Raw genomic sequence first — 17,346 nt, 5'->3', positions numbered from 1 at the left:
TGTAGGATGATAAAGTATACATAGTGAGCCGTTGCATATCGACGCGTTTAACTGTGAGGCTTCTTCGAGGATATGAGCAAGGTTCAAAGAAGAAAACAAGTCTCACTATCTTGGAATACTTTGTCCATTGGACCCTCATATATTAGAAGTCCACTCCCAGATAGTGAGACTTGTTTTCTTCTTTGAACCTTGCTCATATCCTTGAAGAAGCCTCACGGTGAAACGCATCAATATGCAAAGGAGTCATTATGTATACTTTATCATCCTACATGATTTTTAACCATATTGTTCATTTATGTGATTATACCATGTATTACTTTTTCTAATAAATTGTTTTATATTTTTTCTAAAAACCTTCACATTGTTGTTTATGCCTACAAAGTCCAACCTTTTTTGGTGTCCCTTGTAGCACCAATCTTTTCCGTTCCATAATATATATATATATATATATATATATATATATATATATATATATATATATATATATATATATATATATATACATATACATATACATACACACACACACACACACACACACAGATGTGGCAATGTGAGTGCGTCCCTTTACAATTTTTCTTCACTTTAACCACTTCAGCCCGGACCATTTTGCTGGTCATAGACCGGGCATTTTTTGCGATTCAGCACTGCGTCGGTTTAACTGACATTTGCGCGGTCATGCGAAGTGGCTCCCAAAGAAATTTGACGTCCTTTTTTCCCACAAATAGAGCTTTCTTTTGGTGGTATTTGATCACCTCTGTGGTTTTTATTTTTTGCGCTATAAACAAAAATAGAGTGACAATTTTGAAAAAAAAAAATGAATATTTTTTACTTTTTGCTATAATAAATATCCCCCAAAAATATATAAAAAATAAATAAAAAATTCACAGTTCAGGCCGATACGTATTCTTCTACATATTTTTTATAAAAAAAATCCAAAAAAAAAAAAAAAAAAAAAAAAATCGCAATAAGCGTTTACTAAATTGGTTTGCGCAAAAGTTATAGCGTCTACAAAATATGAGGTAGTTTTATGGCATTTTTTATTCATTTTTTTTTTACTAATGACGGCAATCTGCAATTTTTATCAGTACTGCGACCTTATGGCAGACACATCGGACACTTTTGACACATTTTTGGAACCATTGGCATTTTAATAGCGATCAGTGCTATAAAAACACATTGATTACTGAAAAAATGTCACTGGCAGTGAAGGGGTTAACACTAGGGGGCAATCAAGGGGTTATGTTCCCTAAAGTGTGTTCTAACTGAAGGGGGGTGGGACTGACAAGGGGGAATGACAGATCGCTGTTCATACATCGTATGAACATAGATCAGTCATTTCTCCCCCCGAAAGAACCGGGAGCTGTGCGTTACGAGCGATCGCGGGTGCCTGGCGGTGGTTGCGCCCGCCAGGCAAACGCATCAGCACCAGGTGCAAACAGGTGGCGCAGCGCAACATCACGTTATATTACATGATTTTGTGCAGCCGAGCCAACCTGCCGCAGTAAAACAGCAAGCGGTTAATATAAGCTTCAGTATTCTTTAAAAGTATATTTCCTCCCATCACAAAACAGGACCTCTGCACCTCTATACAGTAAAAAGAACAGGACCAAAACTTTATAAGCATCTCTTATAAGTCACCTCAGTCAAGATTCTCAGCTTGTTTTAACCACTTAGGACCCGGACCTTTAGGCAGGTAAAGGACCCAAGGTGTTTTTACAATTTGGCACTGCGCTGCTTTAACTGGTAATTGCGCGGTCATGCAATGTTGTTCCCGAAACGAAATCGGCGTCCTTTTCTTTCCACAAATAGAGCTTTCTTTTGATGGCAATTGATTGCCTCTGAAAAAGACCGAAAATTTTGAAAAAAAATTATATTTTCTACTTTTTGTTATAAAGAAAAATCGAATAAACAACATTTTAGTCAAACATTTAGGCCAAAATGTATTCAGCCACACGTCTTTAGTAAAAAAAAAAAAAAAAAGTCAATAAGCGTATATTTATTGGTTTTCGCAAAAGTTATAGCGTCTACAAACTAGGGTACATTTTCTGGAATTTACACAGCTTTTAATTTATGACTGCCTATCATTTATTGAGGTGCTAAAATGGCAAGGTAGTACAAACCCCCCCCCCCCCCAAATGACCCCATTTTGGAAAGTAGACACCCCAAGGAAATTGCTGAGAGGCATGTTGAGTCCATTGAGAAAAAAAAATGTGTCCCAAGTGATTGAATAATGACAAAAACATTTTTTTTTTTACAAAAAGTTGTCACTAAATGATATATTGCTCACAAATGCCATGGTTATATGTGGAATTGCACCCCAAAATACATTCTGTTGCTCCTCCTGAGTACGGGGATACCACATGTGTGGGACTTTTTGGGAGCCTAGCTGCATAAGGGACCCCGAAAACCAAGCACCGTCTTCAAGATTTCTAAGGGCATAAATTTTTGATTTCACTCCTCACTACTTATCACAGTTTCGAAGGCCATAAAATGCCAAAATAGCACAAAACCCCCCCAAATGACCCTATTTTGGAAAGTAGACACCCCAAGCTATTTGCTGAGAGACATAGTGAGTATTTTACAGCTCGCATTTGTTTTTGAAAATAAAGAAAGAAAATAAAAGTGTTTTTTTTTTTCCTTTTTTAAATTTTCAAAACTTTGTGACAAAAAGCGAGATCTGCAAAATACTCACCATACCTCTCAGCAAATAGCTTTCCAAAATGGGGTCATTTGGGGGGTTTTGTGCCATCTGGGCATTCTATGGCCTCCGAAACTGATAGGTAGAGAGGAGTGAAATCAAAAATTCACACCCTTCGAAAGCCTGAAGTCGGTGATTGGTTTTTGGGGTCCCGTACACGGCTAGGCTCCCAAAAAGTCTCACACATGTGGTATCCCCGTACTCAGGAGAAGCAGCAGAATGTATTTTGGGGTGTAATTCCACATATGCCCATGGCATGTTTGAGCAATATACCATTTTTGCGCAAAAAAATAAAAAAAAAAGATTCTTGCAACTTGTGTCAAAATATAAAATATTCCATGGACTCGACATGCCACTCAAATAGCTTGGGGTGTCTACTTTCCAAAATGGGGTCATTTGGGGGGGGGGGGGGGTTGAACTGTCCTGGCATTTTATGCACAACATTTAGAAGCTTATGTCATACATCACCCACTCTTCTAACCACTTGAAGACAAAGCCCTTTCTGACACTGTTTGTTTACATAAAAACATTTTTTTTTTTTTTTTGCAAGAAAGTTAAGTTGAAGCATTATATATTTTTTTAAAGCAAAGGCCCTACAGATTAAAATGGTGGGTGTTGCATTTTTTTTTCCCACACAGTATTTGCGCAGTGATTTTTCAAACGCATTTTTTGGGGAAAAAATACTCTTTTTTTTTTTTAAAACACACTATATTGCCCAAATTATTGATGAAATAAAAAAGATGATCTTAGGCCGAGTACATGGATACCAAACACGACATACTTTAAAATTGCGCACAAACGCACAGTGGCGACAAACTACATGCATTTTTAAAAGCATTTACAGGTTACCACATTAGATTTACATGCTAAAATTACTGCCCTCGATCTGCCCTTCGCGGTGATACCTCACATGCATGGTTCACTTGCTGTTTACAAAGACTCCAGACCGACGCTTGCGTTCGCCTTTGCGCAAGAGCAAGGGGGGACAGGGATGCTTTTTTTTTATTTAGCTTTTTTTATTTTATTTGTAAACTGTTCCTTCCATTTTATTTCTTTTTTACCATTTTTATTGTTATCTCAGGGCATGTAAATATCCCCTATGATAGCAATAGTTAGTGACAGGTACTCTTTTTTTGGAAAAAATGGGGTCTATTAGACTCTAGATCTTTCCTCTGCCCTCAAAGCATCTGACCACACCAAGATCGGTGTGATAAAATGCTTTCTCAATGGTGCTGTTTATATCCGGGGGGGGGGGGCATTCCCTCCCACTGAATGTAAAAGCAGTCTAGAGGGTAATTAGCCGCTAGGATTGCTTTTACATGAAAACCGACCGCTGACTGAAAAGAATGATACCAAGATGATGCCTAAACCTGCAGGCATCATTCTGGTATAACCATTTAAAGTCCAGCAACATACCATACGTTGATGGTTCTTGTTGGACATGTATTGTAATCTTTTTTTATGCAGCCTGTTGGCTGAACGAAAAAAAGATTGATCGGTGGGTATGCCCACCATTAGAATACCTCCCTTCATCCACCCACTTCTAATGATGGGCATACATGCACCATTTATATATGCCGAAGCATGGGGGCATCCTCCCGCAAAAAAGGTATGCCGCGTACACACGGTCTGACTTTTTCACGGGCAAGCCTCCGTCGGAATTTTGACCGTATGTACGTGGCATTAGGAGCAAAATTGCTCCTCCGCCCCTAATGCCCCCATGCTTCGGCATATATGCTCTTTTTTTAACTGTGGTGGTGAAATCACCTCCTACAGCGTTGGAGTCACGGCTTTATGTATCGTAGGAGCAAACGATGTTGCTGTCAATAAATAAATAAATCCGCGCTGCAACTGAATGGCGTACCTGCTAAGCAAATGATGGTTAACATTAAAACAAAGTAACATTACAGTATATCAGTAAGACCATACCATACCTGCAAAGCAAATACCAAAAAAAAAACATAGTAAAAAAGAAAACATTTTTTAACGCAACCTGTGCCTAAAATAGATATATGCCGAAGCATGGGGGCATCCTCCCGCAAAAAAAGTTATACCGAGTACACACGGTCGGACTTTTCCACGGGAAAGCCTCCTTGGGAATGTCGACTGTATGTACGCAGCATTAGGCGCAAAATCGCTCCTCCGCCCCTATTGCCCCCGTGCTTCGGCATATATGCTCTTTTTTTAACTGTGGTGGTAAAATCACCTCCTACAGCACTGGAGTCACGGCTTTATAAATCGTGGGAGCAAACGCTGTTGCTGTCAAGATAAATAAATCCACGCAACAGCTGAATGGCGTACCTGAAAAAAGTAAAGTAAAATACATACCTGAAAAGCAAGCATGATAAAACATAATAACAATAAAACTTTACAGAATAGAATACAGTAAAAAAGAGCAGAACAATAGAGAGAGAATAGAGAGGTAGAGAACAATAAAACGACAACTATTTTTTTTTTTATATATTTTTTTTGTGTTTTTATTTTTTCCTTTTTAAATTTTTTTTTTGTTTAACACTTTTTTTTGCAACTGTACCTGTTCAACTTTTCGGTTCCAGGTTTGGGTCTCTCAAAATTAGATGGCATCTTGGGAGACCCTGTGTAAGTGTGCCTAGCCTGTGAAATGCTTTACCCTACATTAATACTTCACTCGTGTGTGGAAGCGTTCAAAACATTCACCAATACAAAGACCAGGATTGGCAGGACAGTGGGGACAAAAATAACTTGTGTCACGCCTATATCCGCGCTTGGTACAGACACGACATCTTCTTTGGGGGGCTCATTGGATAGGGGTACTCTTGAGGGCATACGAAAAATGCCTCTCATGCAGTCGGCTTACTGCATTTGATAGGGGATGGTGAGGTGTAGAACCGCCTGGATACAGGAGTTCTAAGATGATCTCATCCTGGAATTGAAGGAAGGATCCAGTCTGTCCTGAAGCACTGTATAAGACATGAGCGTTCAGCAAAGCCAATTGAAATAAATAGAGACACTTTTTTGTAGCAGCGTCTCGCCTTACAAGCAATATGATACAGCGCCATCAACTGGTCGTTGAGGTCCACCCCTCCCATATTTTGGTTATATTGGTGGACACAGAGAGGTTTCTCCACAACATCAGCCGCCGTACGAATTTGTACTGTCGTGTCTGCGTGAAGGGTGGTAAAAACGAAAACATTCTTATTGTCCCACCACTTCACAGCGAGCAAATTTTTACACTTGCAGCAGGCTCTCGTCCCCAGGCTAAGATGGGAATCTACAAGCCGCTGGAGAAAGCCCCGGCGATCGATTAGGTCGCACGGTGCCACATGCTCCAATCTGACGATCAAACAAGTGACTAAAAAGTGGCACGCTGGTGTAATAATTGTCCACTTATAAATGGTACCACTTTCCGAATAAGGGTGACACCAAGTCCCACACAATCTTGCCAGCGCTCCCTATGTAATCTGGACAGCCCTCCGGCTCTACCCGACTATCTTTGCCCTCATAAACCATAAAGCTTCATGTGTAGCCTGTTGCCCTGTCACAAAGCTTATAGAGCTTGACCCCGTATCTGGCACGCTTGCTGGGACGGTACTGCTTGAAAGACAAGCGGCCAGAAAATTTAATTAGGCACTCATCAACGCAAACAACTTGCTGGGGATTATACAAGGCTGCAAAACGTTTGTTGAAGTGGTTTATGAGGGGCCGAATTTTGTAGAGCCGGTCGTATTCAGGGTCTCCACGTGGACGACAAAGTTCATTGTCATTGAAATGCAAGAACCACAGGATCTCCTCGTATCGTTTCCTGGCCATGGAAGCAGAGAATATGGGCATATGGTCTTGTGGACCAATAAGTCTGCAACTTCGGAAATTGGTGTATGCCCATGTTGAGGCAAAGGTCCAGAAAGGTTTTAAATTTGAAAACCGTAAGTGGTTTCCATTCTCTGGCAAGGACGGACTGGGGATTGGCGGCGATGTAAGTACCAGCATATAAATTACTCTGGTCCACAATAGATCTATACAGGGAGTGCAGAATTATTAGGCAAGTTGTATTTTTGAGGATTAATTGTATTATTGAACAACAACCATGTTCTCAATGAACCCCAAAAACTCATTAATATCAAAGCTGAATATTTTTGGAAGTAGTTTTTAGTTTGTTTTTAGTTTTAGCTATTTTAGGGGGATATCTGTGTGTGCAGGTGACTATTACTGTGCATAATTATTAGGCAACTTAACAAAAAACAAATATATACCCATTTCAATTATTTATTTTTACCAGTGAAACCAATATAACATCTCAACATTCACAAATATACATTTCTGACATTCAAAAACAAAACAAAAACAAATCAGTGACCAATATAGCCACCTTTCTTTGCAAGGACACTCAAAAGCCTGCCATCCATGGATTCTGTCAGTGTTTTGATCTGTTCACCAGCAACATTGCGTGCAGCAGCAACCACAGCCTCCCAGACACTGTTCAGAGAGGTGTACTGTTTTCCCTCCTTGTAAATCTCACATTTGATGATGGACCACAGGTTCTCAATGGGGTTCAGATCAGGTGAACAAGGAGGCCATGTCATTAGTTTTTCTTCTTTTATACCCTTTCTTGCCAGCCACGCTGTGGAGTACTTGGACGTGTGTGATGGAGCATTGTCCTGCATGAAAATCATGTTTTTCTTGAAGGATGCAGACTTCTTCCTGTACCACTGCTTGAAGAAGGTGTCTTCCAGAAACTGGCAGTAGGACTGGGAGTTGAGCTTGACTCCATCCTCAACCCGAAAAGGCCCCACAAGCTCATCTTTGATGATACCAGCCCAAACCAGTACTCCACCTCCACCTTGCTGGCGTCTGAGTCGGACTGGAGCTCCCTGCCCTTTACCAATCCAGCCACGGGCCCATCCATCTGGCCCATCAAGACTCACTCTCATTTCATCAGTCCATAAAACCTTAGAAAAATCAGTCTTGAGATATTTCTTGGCCCAGTCTTGACGTTTCAGCTTGTGTGTCTTGTTCAGTGGTGGTCGTCTTTCAGCCTTTCTTACCTTGGCCATGTCTCTGAGTATTACACACCTTGTGCTTTTGGGCACTCCAGTGATGTTGCAGCTCTGAAATATGGCCAAACTGGTGGCAGGTGGCATCTTGGCAGCTGCACGCTTGACTTTTCTCAGTTCATGGGCAGTTATTTTGCGCCTTGGTTTTTCCACACGCTTCTTGCGACCCTGTTGACTATTTTGAATGAAACGCTTGATTGTTCGATGATCACGCTTCAGAAGCTTTGCAATTTTAAGAGTGCTGCATCCCTCTGCAAGATATCTCACTATTTTTGACTTTTCTGAGCCTGTCAAGTCCTTCTTTTCACCCATTTTGCCAAAGGAAAGGAAGTTGCCTAATAATTATGCACACCTGATATAGAGTGTTGATGTCATTAGACCACACCCCTTCTCATTACAGAGATGCACATCACCTAATATGCTTAATCGGTAGTAGGCTTTCGAGCCTATACAGCTTGGAGTAAGACAACATGCATAAAGAGGATGATGTGGTCAAAATACTCATTTGCCTAATAATTCTGCACTCCCTGTAGAGATCTTCCGTGAAAAACAGCAAATAAAAATCAAGTGACGTAAAATCAGCTGTTTCCACCTAAATACCGGGTTGGCCAGTGAATGGGGGAAGTACAGGTTCTGCAGAAGTGGTGGGGACCCAATCAGGATAGGCAAATTCTGCAAGAAGGGCACTATGGGCACGACAGGCCTGTCTTTTTCTTCTTATTGGTGGCAGCGGGACACTACTTGTGCTTGCCACCTCGCCAGCTTGAACTGCACTTATGGGACTCGCCACGTCACCACGTGATACTGCAGTGCTGGATGAACGACCAGGGTGTACTAGGCCGCTGGTGCTTGCCAGTTCCCCAGAAGGAATAGCGGCGCTAGTACTGGTTCTCTGCTCCATACAAGGGTCCTGCGGTTCTTGCTGCTCAACAACATCAGAACGGGGTCGGGTACGCCTGGCCTTAGCAGGGACCACAACTTTGTCGTCAGAGCTATCTGGCATGGAGCCGCTGTCGTCTACAGGATTATATTCTGAGCCAGAATCTGACAGATGCGTGACCTCCTCTTCACTATCTGTCATGCTCAGAAACGTGTAGGCTTCTGGACTAGTGTACATTCGCTTTGCCATTTTGGGCTCTAAATTTAGTGGTACACTAGTGATGATTCACAGAAAAAAAAAGCACCCGACTGTCAGCGACTGTAGAAAACGCTTAAAAAAAAAATCTGTTAGCGATCGCAGGGATCAGGCCTGTCTCTGCGAACACTGCAGTTATGTGTGTTGTGTTTTGTAAGGGACAGTGATCGATTGATACTGCACTTGGGTGGGGTGGGAGGAGGGGCAAAACGCAGGTGCAAGCGGGTATCTGGGCTGATTCCGCTAACAATGCGTTTTTGGGTACCCTAAACTGCTGGGTACGCTAGTATAGATCTGATCAGATCAGGTATCGATCCGTTCAGATACTATACCACTAGGGGGGGTGCATGCTTTGCGCGTGGGTTTAAGCGTTACTGGCACTTACCTAACGCTGCCTGGGGTGACGCAGGCCCTGACTGACACTAAAATGTAATTGATATCACCCGTGGGGCGATCAGGGGGTTAAACCTTTATTGGGTTATAAACCGCGGGTGCCCTGATGCTTTAAACAGCAAACTAACTAACCAGCGTCAACCGTAACACTTATACGGTGATCACTGGTGAAAGGGTTAACTAGGGGGCAATCAGGGGGTTAAAACCTTTGTTAGGTAATATATGGGGGTACCTGACGGCGAACCTAAATAACTAACTGGCTAACCAGCGTCACCAGTGACACTTACAGTGATCACTGGGCAAAGGGTTAACTCTAGGGGCAATCAGGGGTTAAAACCTTTATTTAGAAAATGTATGGGGGTACCCAACGCTATAAAAACCTGGTGGCGAACCTCAAAAAATAACTGGCTACCTAGCGGCACCAGCGATACTAATACAGCAATCAGAAAAACGATTGCTTAGTGACACTGGCGATAGGGGGTGAAAGGGTTAACTGGGGGGCGATCAAGGGGTTAACCTTTATTAGGGGGGGTAGGGGGCTACCCTGAACCTAAAGGGGCCTAAGACTAACTGCCCTGCAACTTTTTACTGTCACAAATGACACTAAATGCAGTGATCAGTAAATAAATGATCACTGCAATCAGTGACAATGTGGCTGGGGGGATGATCTGGGGGTGACTGGGGGGGTTAAGTGTGCCTATGTGTGACTGGTGTCAGTGTACTGTTAGGTGCAACTCACGTGTGATGTCTCCTCTCCTCTCGCCGGACGAAAAGACTGCCAGGAGGAGAGATGACATCACTTCCTCTGCCTGTGTTTACATTACACAGGCAGAGGCGGAAGGTGATTCGCTGGGAGCGATCGCGAAGGGGTGGCCAGAAACGAACAGCCGCCCCCTCATCCTGGATCGCTCCCACAGGCTAACGGACGGGAAGGCAGGCACGTACAGATACATTGATGTGCCTGTCCGTGCCATTCTGCCGACGTATATGTACATGCGGCGGTCCTTAAAGTGGAGGTTCACCCTAAAAACTTTTTTTTTACATTAATAGTAAGGACATTTCATTTTGGCAGGTTTTTTTTTTTCTCTGTACTTACCTTTATATCCGGATTTTGTCCAGGGCTTTCGCGTTCTGTTGACTTCGGGACTGGGCGTTCCTATCCCAGCCTCAGGGTTCTGATGACTGCGGGACTGTGCGGTCCTATCCTTCCGTTCGATGATTGACGTCTTGTGAAACAGGTGACCTGTCGCACAACGCGCGTCACCAGATTTCCGGAAATAGCCGAGCTGCGAGTCAGCACTATACGGCGCCTGCCGCGTAGAGCTGACTGCACAGGCGCCGTATAGTGCCGACTCGCAGCTCAGCTATTTCCAGATATCTGGTGACGCGCGTTGTGCGACAGGTCACCTGTTTCACAAGACGTCAATTGCGAACGGAAGGATAGGAACGCCTAGTCCTGCAGTCATCGGAACCCGGAAGCCCTGGAGAACATCAGGATATAAAGGTATGTACCGAGAAAAAGAAAAAAAAATGACCTGCCGAAATGTAATGTCCTTAGTATGCTGGCTCTGCTAGATGCAATTTAAAAAAAAAATTGGGGTAAACCCCCGCTTTAATTGGTTAGCGTTGGTGTTTAAAGGATAATTAAACCCCCAAAAATGTTATGTACAGTAAAACCTTGGTTTGAGAGCGTTTTGCAAGACAAGCAAAATGTTTTAATACATTTTGCCTTGATAGACAAGCAATGTCTTGATATAAGAGTAGTGTCATGTCACAACTAAGTAAAAGCGGGGGGGGGGGGGGGGGGGGGGTTCACCCAAAAAAAAAAAAAAAATGTGTCATTCTCGGCTGAATGTAATGTTAAAATCGGCTGTTTTTTTTATTTTATCCCCGTACATACCTTATTTTCACCGCCGCTTCCGGGTATGTCTTCTGCGGGACTGGGCGTTCCTAATTGATTGACAGGCTTCCGACCGTCGCATACTGCGCGTCACGAGTTGCCGAAAGTCGGTGCGCAGGCGCCATATAGAGCCGACTCGCAGCCCGGCTTCTTTCGGTGACACGCTGTATGCGACGGTCGGAAACCTGTCAATCAATTAGGAACGCCCAGTCCCGCAGAAGACATACCCGGAAGCGGCGGTGAAAATACAGTATGTACGGGGATAAAATAAAAAAAAACAGCCGATTGTCATTCTGACAACTCGGCTGAATGTAATGTTAAAAAAAGTTTTTTGGGTGAACCCCCGCTTTAACTGATTGCTTTTAAAAATTATTAAAAATAGATAAAAATCAATCATATAATGTACCTGCAGTTTCTAGTTTAGTTTTTGCATGTTTCCTGCTTCTGTGCTGTACAGAGCCAATACAGGGCAGTGATGGTTTGGAAAACGAAACTGATTGGTGCTATGGGGTTTTAGACACACAGTAATCACACCTCCTTGATTAGTGACCGCAGAGAGAACGCTCCCAGTACTGTGGTTATCAGGAAACAGACAACCAGGAAGTGTGGAGATCAGAGAAGAATTACAGCAACTTGAGAGCAAAAACGAACAATGAGGACATGAAAACAGCACTGCATTAAGGTAAAGGAAGCTATTAAGATAAAAAAAAAAATTCCTTTACAAACCCTTTAAGGTACTTATATGGCACTGAAATGTATGTAGTTCTTTATACATATATTGTACATTCATTTTAGTCCCTGCATTTGAGGAGCTTACAATCTATGGTCCCTAACTCACAATCCCACTTCCTCCTTCCGCCTAGGGACCGCTTAGGCGATACGTCATATCGCCTACAGCGGCCCCTCCATGGAGGCGATAGCCTGGGAGACGCGACAGGTCCCAGGCGATTGCCTGACCAATCACAGTGCGCAGCGCCGCATGAGCATGCACAGTGAGTGCCCGGCCGGGTGGCCACACTAAGAATGAAAACGACGGCTGGAGAGGGGGGATGGGGGCTTCGGTAGGAGTGGGACTTCCTGTCCCACCTACAGGCCGACTAGGCAACTCCTCCTTTCGCCTTTGGTGGCCCCTCCCTCTAGGCGATCTCCTGGAGCATGCGACAGGTCCCAGGAGATCGCCTGTCCACTCATAGAGCGCAGCGTGACTCACGCATGCCTGGCCGTGAAGCCGAAAGCTGTCACGGCCGGGTGCCCACAATGTACATGGAGGTGCCGACGGAGGGGGGGGGACACTCCGGGCGGCCACATCACTGCTGACTTTTAATAAACATAAAAAGGCTGGAACTCTGCTTTAACCTACCAGCAAGTCTTTGGAGTGTGAGCGGTAAGGATGAGCTCCAGCGTGTTCGCATAGTACACGCGCAGAGCCCGCCAGGAAGTCTGCACGGCGCGGTGCTAATCACAGCCAGGGAGACATTTCCTGATGCTTGGCTGCAGAGATGGGGAAATGTCTCCCTGGCTGTGATTAGCACAGCGCCGTGCAGACTTCCTGGCGGGCTCTGCATGTGTACTATGGGAACACGCTGGAGCTCATCCTTAGTGAGCGGGCAGGCACAGGGAGAACATGCAAACTCCATGCCGGTGGTACCATGGCTGGGATTTGAACTGCCAACTCCAATGCTGCCAGGCAGGAGTGCTGACCAATTAGTTAGCCACTGTGTTGCTCACCACTAGTAGTAATGAGCCCTAATGCCTCATTCACATGTTTGTACAGAAGTGTACACCCACATGAGGGTCATATTTACCTGCACAGGCGCTCTAGGGATTTGGGAAGTGAAGAATTTCGGATCTTTGAGCTACAATACACTCATGTGTGACTGGAACCTGTGTCCTTACAGGCAGCTCCCATTCATGTCCTCCATGCAACATCACTATATAGTAAGCACAAGACTTCCCCGCATCACAATGACCAGCAGTCTATGTTGCCTTCTATGTGACTGTGTGAATACACTTTATCTCACCCACCGAGCACTGCTTAGTCCCCAGCACTGCCTCGTGCTGATCTGAAGCCTCTCTCCTGATAGTGTCCACACACTCAGCACTCACTTCCTGGTACCGTATGTCACCTAGATCACTGCGCGCCGTAAATCTCCTAATACATCTGCACATCCGCTCTGCTACAACTTTCATGATGTGTTTCTATGTTTCTTTTGCTACGCTCAGCATTGGTGGTTTTACTTCAGGTTTGTTCTCACAAGATTTGAAATATATATAATATAAATACACTGGAGATCAGAATTAGACAACAATTTTTGAATACTTGATTTTTTTTCAGAAATAATGTAATCTTTATTGCTCAACATTTGATGGAATTTTTGTTGTGGCTTTATCCATAGCTCCCAACTTTTCCTTGATTGAGAGGGACTGTCCCTGATTTGGAGCAATGTCCCTCTTTTCTTCTCATGTGTCCCAAATTTTGATCTGATCTATACAGGGCTGGTGCTAGGATTATTGACACCCTAGGCGAAACCTTATTTTTCTCATGCCCCCCTTGCTTCACCCCTGACTCCACCCCCTTTTCCCTGCCCAAGTTTACCCCACCTTTTTAATGAAGTGCCCATCACTGCAGCCTCACAAGCGCCCATCAAATGCAGCCCCACCAGCGCCCATCAAATGCAGCCCCACCAGCGCCCATCAAATGCAGCCCCACCAGCGCCCATCAAATGTAGTCTCACCAGTGCCCATCAAATGCAGCCCCACCAGCGCTCATCAAATGCAGCCCCACCAGCACCCATCAAATGCAGCCCCACCAGCACCCATCAAATGTAGCCTCACCAGCGCTCATCAAATGCAGCCCCACCAGCACCCATCAAATGCAGCCCCACCAGCGCCCATAAAATGCAGCCTCACCAGCGCCCATCAAATGCAGCCTCACCAGCGCCCATCAAATGCAGCCTCACCAGCGCCCATTAATGCAGCCTCACCAGCACTCTTCAAATGCAGCCTCACAGCGCCCATCAAATGCAGCCTCACAGCGCCCATTAAACATAGCTCCCAACTGTCTCTGATTTCGAGGGACTGTCCCTGATTTGGAGCAATGTCTGCTCACTCATACCCTCCACACTCCTCTCCTATACATAGTGCCCACCGTCATATCCTCCACACTTCTCACAGCGCCCATCAAATGCAGCCCAACTGCGCTCATCAAATGCAGCCTCACAGCGCCCATCAAATGCAGCCTCACAGCGCCCATCAAACATAGCTCCCAACTGTCCCTGATTTCAAGAGACTGTCCCTGATTTGGAGCAATGTCCCTCTGTCCCTCATTGCTCCTCATTTGTCCCTCATTTTGGTCTGATCTATATAGCTGTATATAAATGTAGCAGGGTAGCGCCCTTTCTGATGTGATACAAAAGACTACCACTGCTGATCGTGAAGGATCTCAGCTCCCTCCTGTGGCCGAGTTGAGCTAGTGCCACTTGTTGTTTACATTTTATTCTGGTACCGCAGTGAATGTTGGGGGATTGAGTTCAGAAGGAGAAGAGACTCCATTTGCCCTGGCCTGTAATGAACTACATTATCCAGAGAGCAGCTGTCCGCACCGCCTGCTGAGGGAGGTAATTTAAGGGAGAGGACATGTTTGGCGCTCTCTCTCTGGACCGCCTCTTCAACCCAGGAGGACACTGTCAGGGCTGTCTCCACGGGGAGTAGGCCGCATTTGAGGCCTACATACGCCCGGGAGGAACGGCTTTGAGACGGAGCTTCTGCCGGAGTCATCGGACGAGATCCCAGTAACCCTGCGACCTGTCTGAGGACCGAAGACTGTTGACCGACCGGGTGGTGTGCCGTAGATGGACAAGGCCTGAACCGGTTGGGTAAGAGGGGCACTTGCCTGAAAGTACTGATTGTCTTGCAGAAGAGCGGATCGTTGATATCCATCTTTGTGGTTTGACTATCCAGGAGACTTTTAGCAGTTTACTATTACCCTTTTGGATTATAAATTGTTCTTTGCGCGCCACCGCATGCCACCGTACAAGTGCACAAACTGTTAGCAGGAGACTGTATCGAAGTTTGGCCTGGGACGCCAGGCCATCCTGATTGGTTATAGTTATAGTATCTAAGGGTTATCTATTTAGAGTTAAATATTCGCTACATTCATTGCATTGCTTGTTGACCGAGTAATCAGTTCTATCACTTTATATGGTATTGTAGAGGGGAAGAGAGCTGGGTGAGGTTTGGTAAGAGGGCATTTTAATGTACATGTTTTATTGATGAGGCCCCTCTTGCTGTGAGCTCACACAGGTCTATTTGACATTGCATTTTAGCTCACACTTAAACGTTAACATTGTTACTGATATTGCAGGGATCTGCAAAATAGAGTGTCACTGTTTATTCATGTTCCTTTGTTTCTTCTTTAAGTAAAACATTACTTTGGTTATCTTGAAGTTTGTGTGCAGCCTATCCTTCATATTGCAAGACCCCTTTCGCTTAAGGTAACCTCTTTTATTTACATAATCTGTTGTAGTGTAACGGGATATTGTGTTTCCGCACAAGCTACTGGGACTCAGAACTCTCATATTACCAGGTGTGTCAAGGGAGGGTTTTGAGCAACTTTAAGGGGTTAATCACAGAGCGTGATCCCAAAAATAACCAGCAGCTCCTCCGGGGGTAGTGCTACACGTGGGGGCTCGTCCGGGATAGGCGTTTACCTCCAAATACCCAAATTCATAAGTTTAATCTGCCATTAATTCAAGGAATTGTCGTGTGTTAAATTGTGCCTGGTAAGGAATGGAGTTAACGTCGACATTGAAGCTGGGAGCATGTGCGGCGAAGCCAGCTGCGCCTGCCACGTGTGAAAAAAGAACTCAGGTGGGAGGAGTCACCCACCCCTGCGTGAGAAGAAGACTGATTTTTGCGCCAAAGGACAGAGTGATTGCCCGCCCACGAGAGAAGATCGTGCGAACATGTCTGTGCCATCAACGCCATTTGGAAAGCTGCGACTCCCGATGTCCAATGCCAGGAGTCAACGCAATGTCTGCTACTGCTGGAGTCCCCCTGACAGATACCGGAATTCGATTGCGGACCCAGGGGAAGTTCGTCCTATTCTCCAGCGGTAGCGTGGAGGCCCTCGGACTGTCCTGCCCCCGCTGTTTGGAATTGGCCGTCCGTCTTTTGCCCTTTGCCAGATGCAAGAGATGCCGGAGTTACCTATTTTAAGTGGAACCACTGCCTGAGTCTCCCCAGGAGTACAAGGTGGACTGGATCACTGGGACTGTGACCGCCGAAGAAGAGGGCCCATGGCCGGAACCCTCCCCAACTACAGTAGTCGCTGATCCAGAGGTGGTGACCGTCTCATGCACGCTTACCCTGCCATCGGCTGCTACCCCAACCGTGTCACCGGAGGTAAGAGATGTGGATGATAAAGAGTGTGTGCCCAGTGTGGAAGCAGATGCTGTACCGGAGACAGCTCTAACCAATGTGGTCTCTGTGTGGCATGCTATTGCTAAAATGGGTCCCGCTCAGGCCTCCCACGGCTGTGGTCGAGACCTGCCTGTGAGCAAGAATGATACAGCCAGTATCTTTGTCGGAGGACGTGTATGTGCACCTGCTCCCCTGCCCGTACTGAAGAGAGCTCCTGACGCTAATGTCCTACAAGGATTTGGGTACCCACATACTTTGCCGGAATTGGCTCGCCTACAATGTATCCTCATGAAAAGCGTGGCTATCGATTATGGGTAGGAATATCCCTATGTGCCTCCAGTTCTCATGCCTTTGATTGAGAAGATTGGTACAAGGATGCCATTTGGGAATACTTGGGAGTACTCAAAACAGACCGCTATTCTGCACATGCGATTGATTGTGTCAGCCAACAGTTCGAAGATTGCTTGAGAGACTGGAGACCTGTCCGGTACATTTTCAGCGAAAGAGTGGTTCTTAAATGTCCCGGGAAAGTGGATCAAGTTTTCTCTGTAACCACTACAAATCAGCGAGGGGACATTATTACTCTGCGTGATCCAAGGTTCTACAAGTAGGCCCAATGCCTGCATTGTCACCTTTATTTGCTGCTTTAAAGAAGTTACCGACGGGAACTGTTGCCCCTTTCCAGTTTTTGTTTTCATTCCACCGGATCCACACTTTGTTGTTTGTGCGAAACTTCGGAGGGTTTGATAAGTTAGTAAGGATATGG

At 45.1% G+C, this 17,346-nt stretch overlaps 1 protein-coding gene across 4 annotated transcripts in view; it reads right to left on the bottom strand.

Moving 5' to 3' along the window:
- Positions 1-13,337, bottom strand: part of TPK1 (thiamin pyrophosphokinase 1) — a 689,236-nt gene extending 675,899 nt beyond the window's left edge. The window contains exons 1-2 of one of the 4 annotated variants that reach the window (XM_040353163.1): positions 13,185-13,337; positions 1,642-1,841 (exon numbers count right to left, since the gene is read on the bottom strand). The gene's annotated coding sequence lies outside the window, so the exon portion shown is untranslated. The remainder of the gene's footprint in view (positions 1-1,641; positions 1,842-13,184) is intronic. The other 3 variants (XM_040353161.1, XM_040353160.1, XM_040353162.1) reach the window with 3 other exon arrangements.
- Between the last annotated feature and the right edge of the window lie 4,009 nt (positions 13,338-17,346).

The sequence above is a fragment of the Rana temporaria genome, chromosome 5, assembly GCF_905171775.1.
Source record: "Rana temporaria chromosome 5, aRanTem1.1, whole genome shotgun sequence".
NCBI lineage: Eukaryota > Metazoa > Chordata > Amphibia > Anura > Ranidae > Rana > Rana temporaria.
The sequence above is the reverse complement of the archived record's forward strand: the minus strand, read 5'-3'. Positions and strand labels throughout refer to the sequence as shown.